Source organism: Platalea leucorodia, assembly GCF_965183815.1.
Source record: "Platalea leucorodia genome assembly, chromosome: 1".
NCBI classification, from domain to species: domain Eukaryota; kingdom Metazoa; phylum Chordata; class Aves; order Pelecaniformes; family Threskiornithidae; genus Platalea; species Platalea leucorodia.
This window is the reverse complement of record NC_138823.1, coordinates 76,563,830-76,577,409: the sequence shown is the minus strand read 5'-3', so window position 1 is coordinate 76,577,409 and position 13,580 is coordinate 76,563,830.

The following is a 13,580-nucleotide window of genomic DNA, read 5'->3' as shown; positions in this document are numbered from 1 at the left end:
GGGCACTGCCGGGGCACTCACCCAGCCACAGATCGCTCACAGAAAGAATTTCCTCAAGCACTGACCACTGTGAGCCTCGCGGAAGCTGTGGCTCAGAGATGAAACGCTATCAGGGCTTAAACGTGCTGTTAAGACCTCGTGTCAGAAAAGCAATCTACAGCAGCTCGTTTATGAATGGAATAGTCCACTGTGCGGGTGAAAAGACAGACCCGGGTGAGGCATGAGGAGCAAGCTGGCTTGAGATACGGAGGGAACACAATGCAGTGCTTGTTCTTACGTGATTTGTTTTGATCACGGTTTACAAAGATATCAAAGATCACGTAACGCTTGGTCCAGAAGACATTTGGTCACTGGCTGTGACTACTGCATTGTCAGGAGGACCACGCACTACCATGCAATAAGCTTGCAATAAGCTTGGAAGAGCATTTGCCACCAGTATGAGCCTCGAGTCATTCTTTATGGGATGAGAACAACATTGGAGACTCCTCATAAGGAGCAGTTGGTGCTCAGTTGTCTGAGATTGCAGCAAGTGCTACGGCAAGGGATCATGCTGGTCTTTCTCGCCCTCCCTCCCTGACAGCTTTGTTGCAAAGGCGCCCGACTCCCCTTCAGTCCTGTGCTAACACGAGCACCTTTCTAGACAAGACCAATGCCCATTTTCTGGAGAATTTCTGCTTAATATAACATCAAGGTTACCAAGTACCTGGACTTTCTCCAAGAAAGAGAAATGACTTTACTCATGTCACAGACGCAGGGCTCTGGAGAACTGAGCGGGAGCTGAATCTTCCACATCCACAGGTCTCACTGGTCACGGACACACATCCACGGCTGAAGCGACGAGTTTGCTACCTTCTGCTGTGGTTCTTGCCTCCGCCTCGGAGGTGGCACTGATACGCGTACACGCCTCAGCTGCTTCAGTGCAATGCATGGTTTTTGCTGAGGAAGATGCATTTACACCAAGATGAGAGGCTTTCCACTGGAGCCATGGGACCCGTACGCCCTGCTCCTGACTCCTGGTAATATGGTTAGCATAACCAACGCCATTTCCTAAGACAAACGGCCACAATACATAAGCGCGCTGATCACGTATCACCTCCAGCTCTCTTCCCCTTTCCGACGCTGCGGTTGTCACCAAGATGTGACGACCCGCATTAGAGAACAGCCAGATCCCCCGTCAGGATTGTGACAAGACTATTTGCCCACCGAGCATTGCTGCCAGGGTGCGGTGACACCCGTTATGGAACAGAAAAGTGTGACAGCACGCGAGATATTGCCTATACGGTCAAGCAGCTGCAAGTCCTACTGCTGGACGGCAAAACCCGTGGTCCCCCAGTGCTCCGGGACGCATCCACTGTTGTTTTCTTCCTCTGAAGACTGACTGAGTGGCTCACGTTCTTTTGGGCAAAGCCTGAGTCCAGATTATGATTACTGTGTCATGCACTGATTATTAAGGATCTGACCCGGTCTGCAGAGGGTCCAGGTGATTAAAAGTCTAGGTAACTACAGACTCCAGAGAGTAAGAAAGCTATACTGATTACCAGAAATTTTGCTTAACTGCAAGTATGATAAGTGATAAAATCTTTGTGCAACAATAAGCTACACGAAATGCTAGAAATTGTAGGTAGCAAGAAGCTATGCTGGTAATTAAATATTTCATGTAATAATAAAGCTCGAATTGTAACTACAACCCTGCGGCCAGTCCTCTTTCTACCAAGGATCCCTAAAAGAACCTGCCTGTCCCTGTAGCATTGGGTGACAGAGCCACCAAGTGTTCACACGCTCCATCCTGCCAGCTCCCTCAGCAGGGCAATCATCATCTCCAGCTAGGAGGCAAAACAGCCAGCCAGGGAAGAGAACAGCTTAAGCTGCTGCAGGGAGCTTCACCCCAGCGCAGCCAGCCGTACCCCCGCTCAGAACTGCCTGCCATCTGTCCTCCTTATGATACTGTTCACTGCCACACCTCAGATAATCACAGCTTCCACATCATCATTAGGAGAGACAGGCTCTCGCTTAGACAGGATTTACACGTGACTGCAGGAGACAGGCAGCTAAACAAGAAGGACAGTCCGACGCGTTCATTACCTTTGTGCTCAGAGGCCTGAGTTCAAGTTCCCGTTTTCAAGCACAAATGCAAGTCTTTGCCATACGCCGTGCAAGTCAGGGCAGGGTATGTCCTCAGGGGCAGCTTCCATTCAGTATTTTGCTGGGAAGGGTTGTTCTCTTCCAGCTTGTTTTCTGTGTCACCACATTTGGCTCCAGCTCCATTTGGAATCCAAATGGCCTAAACCTAGGCCAGGTTTAACGTGGCAGCACCTCCCCACCCACACTCTGGCAGAGTTTGTCTCTGGCCAGAGGCACAGATTTTGAACCTCTGTGTGCTGAGGTCAGACGCTGCCAGCCTCGAAGCCACCTGCCTTTACAGCAGTCTGACGTCCTGCAGAGTTCTCTGAAAGACAGTCTGGGAAACTTTGGGGAGTTTTGAGATTTCCCGGGTTTCCTTCCTGCTAACTCTTGAAAAAAAATCTCTTTTATTTAGAAGTGATCTTGAGGTGCATAGTCTTAAGAGGCATCTCTTCCACATCTACCACCAGGCTCACTTTTGTCAGCAGCAAGTGGTAAAGAAACGTCATTTTTCACCCTTCTTCAGTGCTCTGAGAACCCAGAAAGGAGGGGAACTATGCTGAGGGAGGGAGAAGCACGGCCACCTTTTACATTACATACATTGCAACATACAATGGGGCAAAATACTTTACCTGCCGACAGCTTCTGCTCAGTTCTAGGTGATAGTATTTTCAGTTTCCCTCTTTCCACAAGACACCAGTCTAAACCTATGCCTCTTGCCCACTGAAGCAGACATTAAGAAAACTACTCTGCAGCTACACTCGCTGACTTGCAAATGGGTTACAAGCATTAATATTTTACATGGGTTGCTAATTTTGTTTCTTAATATGTGTGTTCGGCATGTAAAATCACACCAACCTTTCCTCAAAATCATGATTTATTATTTACTGTGTCTTACACAAAAAAAAGCTCATACAACCCAGGTCACTAGCCTACATGTTATGTAACTGCAGTCTTCAAGGAAAATAATTGGAGCAATTAGTCTCCTGTATAAAAAAATAAAGCTTAGCTCAAGATTCTTCAGCTGCAAGTACAATGCACGTCAAGCACCTTCCAAGCCTGCGACATTGCAAAGATAAAGCAAACATCTCAATGCGATGTTAAACAAGGGATGAATTACAGGACCTCCTTACAAAGGAAGACGCTTCCTATTCGCTGCAAAAGCATGAGAAGCAGTCTTATATATCCAATGGATACCTACAAAAACCAGTTGGTTTCTACCAATCCTAGGGTAGCAAGCTGTCACCAAAAGCCCAACAGCATCTCTGGGGCCTCAAGACAATGCACTTCTCCTCAGCTCTGCAGCTTATAGCTCTGCTGGCTGGAACTGCTGCTACCCAGGAAGACAAGCTGTAAAACTGCGATGGCAAGGTGACCAGAAGCATCCTCAAGGAGCATGTGGAAGAAGACTGGGGAGTAAGGGGTCCAGAACATGTGTTAGGACTCAAAACATTCGCTACGGCTCTGCCTGGTGAATTGGGACTAGAGACAGGTGGGAGCTGTGGGGTTTCTTACAATGAAGCTGTATTCACATCCTCGTCAGGCATCTAAATGTCATTATTTTTTTCCAGGGAAAATGGGCTGAGTATAGGGATTGGGATTGAGCTGGGAGTGTAGAGGCACTGTGCAGTGAAGCAGAGAGTAACGTACAAATTACAGCAGAGGACACAACTTCTGTACTCACAGCTCAGCTACACTCCATCATCTAGCACTACCCGTTTCATATTTCTCTCTGTGTTTGTCCTGTTAAATACCTATTGAATGAGCCACTTATATTCATACCATTTCCTCTTTGGCTGAAAAGATAACCTTCCTGCTGCTTTTCAAATAAACGAGTGGTGCTCCTAGGTCTACATTTGTTCTGTTTTCCTTCTGGTTTCCTTTTAGAGGTACTTTTCTTGAGCAAAAGGATGTTTTACGCCGCTTCGGATACAACAAATTTTGATGCGTCATCTCGGTAATTTGAAAGCATCTTCACTACTTGTCAGAGGCTTCTGTTGTTAAAGGAACTACCAGTAGCCTGTAGGAACTGTATTTTTTCAAAAGACCAATCCTCTTCTGAAAACAAGTCCTGGATTAACGTCTGACGGGGAGTAGTGCTGAGCAGTAGAAACCGCAAAAAGAGGACAAATCAATACCTGGTGGCAAGGTCAGCTATATTAGAGGCAATACTCTTTGCAATGCCATAATGTTGTAATACCGCGATGTAAGAACGTTCAAAGCTTCAGAATAGCCATCATCCTTCTTCACACAAATTTTGTGCCAAACATATGTACACTGAAAATAAATACTTCAGAGCAACGTGCAGCAAATAGCCTCCATCACAGGTTCTTTGTAAGAATGAGGCTGTGGAGGCTACCCTGTCTGCTAGGAACGAGCCAGATAAATCCAAGGCATGTGAATATGCCTTTCCTAGCAAGACAGCACAAACAAGCCAATAGGTCCATCACAGAACCTGCAGAGCACTGAGATCATTTTAAGTTTCAAAAGCAATGAAACATCAGAGCTAGGGATGATTTTCTGAATACAAAGGTAACTAAAACGTGTTTTTTAACAGCCATTTTCAACAGCAGGATAAATAAGAACAGGTGAGAAAGAAGGTGCTAACAGAGAGTACTTGCTGATCGGTAATAAAGTCTTTTATTTTGTAAGATTAATAACAGTGGCTTCCCTGTACCACTTTTAATACCTAACTCCTTCTACCGGCTACGAAATTGCGCCCCGATTTATGCGCCCTTAAAATGACTACTCATACAGAGGTATTACATCAAAAAAAGCGTTGCTCAAAAAGGGCGCAATGTATTCTTAAGAAATATATATTAAAAAGGTTAAGAAATGTGCTCTTGAGAAATTAGAAAAATGTTGCCCAAAGGAACCTCCAAAATAAAGAAAAAGTTGTAGCAACAAAGGCTGAGATTTTTCCTTTTTCCTTTTTCCTTTTTTAACCTTGGAAGGAAACATGAGGAAGCCACAGCAGTAGCAAATGAGTAGTTCAGCACTCGATCTTAAAGTCATTTAGGGATTAGTACGCAGTAAAGTAATTACTGGGCTGAGCAGAACAACATTCAACACGGTAACAAATTACTGTAATGGGAAAAAAAGGTTTTTTTAAAAAGGAAGACCAAAGGAGTAAAAACTATGTCTCTGTTTCAGATTCTTGGACAGCGCTGGAAAGGAAATCACCCAAGGCCAGGAGCATACTCATTAGGACGTACAATAGCAACACGCCTCAATAACCTTGACGAGGAGGAGGTGGAGGTAGAGGTAGGCGTAAGAACAACCCAGGGCACGGATTCACACCAAAGCTGTGTGCCGTGGGCAGACGGTCCCGAGATCAGCCTTATAACTAGCTACGCTGCTGATGCAGCTGCAGAGAATCCTTACGCTTGCATATAATCATCATAACGTATGCTCTTTTTCGGTGTGTCTTATCTTTCATTAGCGCAAAACACGTTTGTAAGGCTCTGGGGTTTATTTTTTGAATGTAAACCTTGCATCGCCGCAAACGTTCTTTTCAGCAGCCTGGCACAAGAAGGCACCGGCCCGGCAGGCGCGGCAGGCCTCAGAACTGCGCGCCTGCAATGCTCACTCAGGAGTCAGCCCCTGCCTGCCTGGTCTCCGGGTAGCTACAGGTAACGGCGCAATTTAAGTGGGCCCATTTAAAAGCTGGCAAGGCAGGCACGCGAGGGGGCGAGTCGTCGTCCCAGTCGGCAGTGCCATGAAAAAACTCTGGCGCGTGCAAGGCGACAGAAAAGAGGAGAGGGAGCGTGAGGCACCTGTCGTGTTAGCAACCAGCAAATAAAGGACTTCTGCGAGCCTGGAAAGATCTTGTAGCAGGAGCTTAGCGTGTATAAGCCTGTGTTTACACACCCACCTGAGCAAAGGCTGTACGGTAGCATGTCGCTATCCTCAACAAACGTGACACGGAAGGTACCGCTAAATAAGCAAATAATTTCTAGGACATGACAAAAAGAAGGATTCTAGGGCCAGATGCCAACGCGAAATATAAATTTCCTGGAGGAAGAAGAATACTGAAGAAACAGAAGACTATGCCAGAAGAAAAACGATCAAAATGCTAAAAAACAGAAAGAAAGGAAAAACGTGGGGGCATGTGGACGTGTGCACCCAGTTAGAGCTGGCTGGTTTTTCTGCTGGCTCAGGCCCCGTGGCCACTGGGGAAACCACTCAGGACGGCGGCAGGGACCTGCTGCGAGCTGGCCGCTGCCCGGGGATGCCTGGGCTCGCGCTCTGGTTGGGGTGTGAGAGCTTTTCTGTTTGAGGATGCACATTGCTTAAAGCTACGCTTATGCTGTTATTCTTTGCAAAGCTTTCCAAATTACTATTTGTAACTTCTATTTCCAAATTTCTATTTCCAAATGTTTTCTGTTACTTAATTCATTAATTTGAATTAATCAGTTGAATTGCTTAATCAAGGGGAACGAATGAATGAATGAATACCAAAACGTGCATTTGATTTCAGGACTTGCATTTCTGGGCAATGATAATTCTGCAGCTACATTTGTTACCAAGTTTGACTGTATACCCCAGCTGATCATTGGTCCTTGATACTAAATGGCGTTAAGTATAGTCATACAGAGATTTCCAAGCTATTTCTCTAAAAATCAAGTCTTTCCTCTGCACCTACACTGTAACATTACATTTTATTTACACATTATTTTGGAAACCTACTGAGATGAGGGTTTTTTCCCCTCAGATTTAGATCATCAATAGGATGCTTTTAATTATTAACCTTTTCATATTTAATATGAAGACTTTGTTAACACCTTCCTAGTTTCTACCTTTCATGACAGATGTCTCAAAAAGCTAGTCTCTAGTCATCATTTCTTTCTTTCCAAAGATCCATTCTTTTGCTCCCTGGGTGTTTCCACTTCCTATGCAAATTCGGTAAAATTAACTGGTCTTCTAGGCTTGGGCAGAAAATACTGTCACCTGATGGAACTCCTTGAGTAGGTGTCAACAGCCACGGCCAAAAGATACACACACGATTCCTCTTTCTCTCCCACAAGTTCTCTTAGATGTTAGTTTATCTTTTATTACAGCACAGGCTTGCTCATCATCTCTCGTCTCAGACCTGTCACTAGCCATCACTACAGGGAGTCTTCCTCCTGCTCCGGTCTTTGCATGTCCCATCTCAATCCCCGCACCTGCTGAGGAGGTCTGGTAGACACCCTCTATGTCGGCTGCCTAAAATACGTGAAAGCCGCATCACCTGGGGGCTTTTGTTTTCATTAGTAAACATATGAAAGCTTGCAGTGAAAGGACATCATCCCACCCCCCACCCCCCTTTATTTTCTGTTAAAGATGCAGCCACAGGAGCTGGGGCGGAGAGCTAGGAACGTCACGTGTTGAATAGTCAGTACGGAGTCTCAGGAGGCTCAGTAACATTAATTCCGAAGTAACATAACGTACAGAGGGAGGGTGGAATTAAGCCTCCAAAAACCTTAAGGGCCAAACGGATGGACTTAGTCTAAGCGACCTTGGTGGCACTGTTGAATGAAAATCTCTCTTTAATAAGTAGTATGATCAAGAATAGCAAGAAGTTTGGATCTGATAAGAGCAAGTTGGTGAACTATACGAAAAATATTCTAGTGACTTTTGATCAATTGTTGGAACAGTTCTGGAATATTCAATATTCCCTCAGATTTTCATTTTCAAAAAGACTTCACTGCCCTCCTGGAGTTTAAGAGAAGATTTCTCTTCAAAGGCACTTACCCCTCCTCTAGGGAAGATTCAAATGAGCGGGCCTGGTTAGCTTTGAAAACAGAACAACATGAGGGAAGCCAAGGAAAGGATAAGGGAAAGAAAGAGGAAAGGGAGAAGATAAAGAACTTCTTTCTGGTTTTCAAATTTCAAAAGCCCAAGAGGGACTACTGTGTGAAATTAAAAGATAGCAGATTAAAAACAGACAGAAGGAAACACTTTTTCACATGATGTGTGGTTAAAACTGCAGAAAATATAATTACCACAGGAAGCACTGCAGTCAAGAACTCAGCAAGATTCTGATGGGTTTGCAGATGTATAAGGATATCAAACATATCAAGAGCAATTTAAAACTGCTGGAAGGCACATGCATTTCTTCAGGGAAAACTGTCCAAGCATTTTAAAACTGCACAAAGAAATGTGCTAATCAGAGTGATATGCAAAGAAAAAGGTCTCTGCAAGATAATGCACCCGCAGGATGCCGTTAAAGAAATGTCACCTCCTCCTAAATCCTTTGCATTCATTCTCTCTCCCTCCCTTTAAAGGAACGGCACAGAAAGGGACAACATGAGCCCCAGTGGAAGACCAGTTCCTTTACGGCAGTGTCTGAGATGGAAAGGTGTCTGCCAGCCACGTCCCCAGAATGCTGCCATTTCAGCAGCCTTCAGCCTGTCCAAGGTATCTGGAAATGTATATTCACCTTGACATTCATATACCTCATTCTACAAGTAGCTGGATCGTTTCTCATTTTCTGAGCTCAGATTGTTTTTAAAAGCAGAAAGTACCATATGTAATATTTCTGTAATTTCCCATCTCGCTTTTTTACATGACTAGGTAGTCATAGTCATGATGCTTGCTTCCTGTTATGTCACGTAACTGTACCTGCACTGCCATGTGTCAGAGAAAAGAAAATCTAAAATCTGTGAGGTTTTTTCATTTAAATGAAACAGTTGTCAACAGCACAACTGAGTGCAAATGAGGGCAAAACACAGGGAGGTGTTACAAGCAACTTCACAGTAGCATTGCTCTGATACTGAATCTCTAGCCTTCCTAAACAATACGCTCCAGTGCATTTTTTTTCTAGGATCTCTTTTCCATCAGTTTTAGCCTGTTACTTTACATCCTGTCCACAAAGCAGGAAGAGATTATTCCCTTCCTTTTTGTAGCATCCTTCTATGCATTTTAAGATGTTACTGTATCCCTCGAACTCCAAATTACATGACAGTATTGCTAACATCAGTGCTTGACGTTACCCTAGCAATCAGACAGTAGATGGTACTTGGTATATAAGAAAAAGAATTTTCTGAAGCATGAGGAATGTCACAAACCCAAGTTTGGCAAGACTGGCTTGACACTCTGAAATGCTGATAATAACCCTCACTTAGGGTTATACATATTCCAGCTTCTACTGGAATGCAGGGTTACTGCTATTATGGCTTCAATTGTCTCCAGCGTTAAGATCAGACGAGTCCCAAGTCCTGTCTCTTTATACCCTGAAACTGACTGAAACCTTGCCACCTTATCTTTGTTCAAACCACTTCAAAACCTTCCTAACTTCTCTGCTTCATATCCAGTCTTGTAAATATAGGCTGTATGTAACAGACGGGGAGATACATCCTCTATAGAGACTGCTCGATAGGTTACACGGTACTGGAGTCACATCTTTGCCTTCAGGTCACACCATGTTCCTACATCCAGACGTACAGCACAACATTTCACTGATGGAGAATCAATGGGAAAACAAGCTATGTGCTGCCACTAATCCTCACATCTGTTGTCGTGTTCTTAGAGACAGAATCTCTCTAATTGTCTGCCTTTGAAACTGCAAAGAATAAAATCAGGAATAAAGTAATACATCTGACATAATACAAGAATAAGAACATTAAAGTACATTTGGCTTTCTATAAACCATCCAGTTCCTCTGAAAACATACAACCAGGAAGGGTAAAACTAAAACCTATTACACTTTCACAAATCTTAGCAAACTTTCCCTGAATTTTAAAAACAAATGTTCCTTTCAAAAGCAAGAGGGGAAAAATCGTATAGTATTATGTAGCAGTAAACTGTAAGAGCAACCTTTTAAGTGTACAATGCTCTTGCCAGCTCTCTGACAAAGAAACTAACACTAAAATCCCAATTTACCTTTCACGTAATGGCTATCTACCATAAGACCTCTTCTGTTTGTTTGTGAACAGGTGGAGATACAATCTCTGCAGGATCAAGAAAGAAGATGAAAAATGTTGCATTCAAAAGGTTTTCTACAGGAAAGATATATTTCCAAAGAGATAAAGCATGTAACGTGCATGAGCACTGGTCAGATGGGAGGACACTCATCGGAGGAACACAGGAGGCCTGTGTACATGCAGAGGCAACGGACTTTTAGTTGAGCTGAGTAACAGGATTGTGATTAGGCGTGCTGGTTTTGGCTGGGATGGAGCTAATTTTCTTCATAGTAGCTAGCATGGGGCTATGGTTTGGATTTGTGCTGAAAACAATGTTGGTAACACAGGGATGTTTTTGTTATTGCTGAGCAACGCTTACACAGAGTCAAGGCCTTTGCTGCTCCTCACCCCACCCCACCAGCGAGGAGGCTGGGGGTGCACAAGAAGCTGGGAGTGGACTCAGCTGGGGCAGCTGACCCCAGCTGACCCAAGGGCTATGCCGTACCGTATGATGTCATGTTCAGCAGATAAAGCTGGGGGAAGAAAGAAGGGGGGGACGTTCAGAGTGATGGTGTTTGTCTTCCCAAGTCACCGTTACGCGTGATGGAGCCCTGCTTTCCTGGGGATGGCTGAACACCTGCCTGCCCATGGGAAGCAGTGAATGAATTCCTTATTTTGCTTTGCTTGTGCGCGCGGCTTTTGCTTTACCCATTAAACTGTCCTTATCTCAACCCATGAGTTTTCTCACTTTTACTCTTCCAGTTCTCTCCCCCATCCCACTGGGGGGGGGAGTGAGTGAGCAGCTGTGTGGGGCTTAGTTGCCGGCTGGGGTTAAATCACAACATTAGGATACAGTGTAAGTAAGTAAGTTGTGTTTGTTGTATAGGTTGGACTAATTTTTTTCACTTAGAAATGATGGTATTACAAAATACTGTTGGCCGTATATTTATATACACATATGTGTCACGGATGAGTGAACTCTGTTGAATCACACTTTTATAATAAGATTTCTATTAAAATCACTATTTGCAAATATCTTTGATGGTGATTCTTTGAGCAGCCTAACCACTCATGCATGACCATATCTAATCTGTGATTGGAAAAGAAATATATCATTTCTGGTGCTTCAGAAGAATGAAGCGACCACTTTTTGATGTATAATGGAAGGAACAGAGTAAGAAACATACAGTAAAGGGAGAATATGGGAAAGACTGAAGCAACAGGGAAATTTCCCAGGGATGTGTATCAATTGACCATCCAAAGAAACTCCCTGACAACTTTAGAAAACCTTTAGCAATTTTTCCACTACAGTGTTAACAACTCACCGTCTCAAACGTCATTACCCATGCCCTTGGGTACCTACTTGCCTTGGCTCTGCACACTTCCCATGAAACAAAGTTCAACAGAAGCCAGCTGACTAGTAAAGCGGGAAGGCAAAATACATCTCAAGTTTTCTGCACTGTCACAAGATTAATGTGCCAGCTTGCAGCCACGTTTGAAAACTGTCCTGTTCTGTCTCCTTACTTAACCCCCACCATTCTCCAGCAGCAGAACTTTCAGCAACCTCTTTGTTAGCAGAGCTTTTATATTATCTTCTAAACAGACAAACAGATGAAACTGCCACCTACCCCAGCGCTGCTGTTTCACTCTGGTAACTTCACAGCATGGGACAGATGGGAGAGATGGCAGTCTGTGTTACCAGTGAAGCAACAGTTTTACCCTATTATGTGTGCAGAAAGGACATAGCTGCATAATTAAAAATCAACAGTCCACCCCCTTGGTCTCAGTAAATCCCCTATTCATGCAACAGACATTCCAGTTTCCCCACTTTGATTTAGTCTGCGTTACTGGGCAGGGGGGTGTGCGTGTGTGTGCACACCTTGAACGTCAGGCTTCCAGGATGCTCTTCCCCCAGGTGTCACTCTCCTGAGGAAACCTTTCAGTACGCATCACAGTTATACTGGAAACTTGTTTTTCATCACACTTTCACTAGGGTATCTATTCTTTTTTTTCCCCTTTTATTTAGCATTGACATAAATGGTGAATTTATGTAACAACATAAATGGTAAATGGTAAAAATTGTCAGTTTATGCCCCTTTCCTTTTCCAACTATCTCTCTATGAACAGTAGTTCCAATTTCATCATCTTCTTGCTCCCTGAACCCCACAGGTATCAAAATAATTTTTGCTGTTCTAGATTTAGCCACACATAAAATTATAATGTCATTGTATGGGGACAGCTCCAGTTCCTGTTCCATAAACAGGACCTCTACAACAGGACAAGCCCAATGTGACACATTTACAATGAAACCAAGCTACAGGAACAGGAGAACTGAATTTTCAAGCAAATAAGAACTTTTTTCGTGACCAAATTTGAAAAGGTTAATAAAATCCCCTTGTCGGCTGGGATTCAGCTCCTAGATTCCCCAGTATGCCATCATTCAGAGGTACTGCCATCCCTCCAGACTGCTTCACTTTACCAGCAGTGCCCTCAAGTCAATTTTTAGAAGCAGCTAAGAAGAGATTCTCTTAAAAATGTTGTGAATTGCAAAGTTTTGATTTTAAAATACTTCGTGAACTCTTGACTATCTCAATCAACAAAATTGGCTTAAGCACATATCAATTAAAATAGAATTACATTTAGCACATTATGCTGCATTTCTAAACGCTCACTAGCTTAATACTTAACAAATTATGCGGACTTGTCGATCGGATTATTTGGTGAAGTACAGAGGTAATTTCACTTTCAGACATTAGTGAGTTTATCCTTACCTGTTTGGAGATTTCACTCGTTTTCCAGGTACTTTGGAAACAGATATTTTCTCTTATACTCTTCCCGTTTTGTGAGGAAGAGGTCACCAGAAGCAGCCAAGGAATTTTTATCTCAAGAAATTTCTAGGGCTTCACCAGTAACTATCTGGTCTTCATTGCTACCGTGCTTGTCCTGCACTTTTTTGTTAATCATTAACCACGTGTAGCACTGTGTTCATTAGCTTTATCAGTCATTCTTTCTCAACGAGGGAAAAAAAGGCAACCTGTGAATTCACTCAGCAGCAGTTCCCAGGCGTTAGGATGGGAAGGACATGGGACTTCTCACTTACTTACTCACAGAGCCTTGCTCAAGTGAAAACGCAGTGGGTGCCAGCGAGGTGTGCAAGAGAGAGCCAGGCAGACCCTGCCCCTGCCGGTGTGAAGCCAGGGCATTACCTTGATGCAGATATCTATGTAACTGAGATGGTTGGCGGTTCACACTATAAAGCAAGCGGGACAACGAAGGACACACCAAAGCCAGGCCCCCCGGGGCAGCGGCGGCCCTTGCCGCACCCAGGGCCTGGCCGCCAGCGGCTGCCACCTCCCGCTGCCTCAGGGGCGGGCTGCCGCTGCCGGCTGCTCCGGCCGCCCCGCCACTGCCGAGAGGCGAAGGCCTCAAGCTCACACACCGCGGGCATGCTCCCCTTGGCGGGGGACAGGACGGGACAGGAGGGGACGGGCACCCCGCTGCCGTCGGGGTCGGCCTCGCCCCGGGCAGCACCGCCAGCCCTTAGCCCGCGCCGCCATTTGCAGGCAGGGCCCCGAA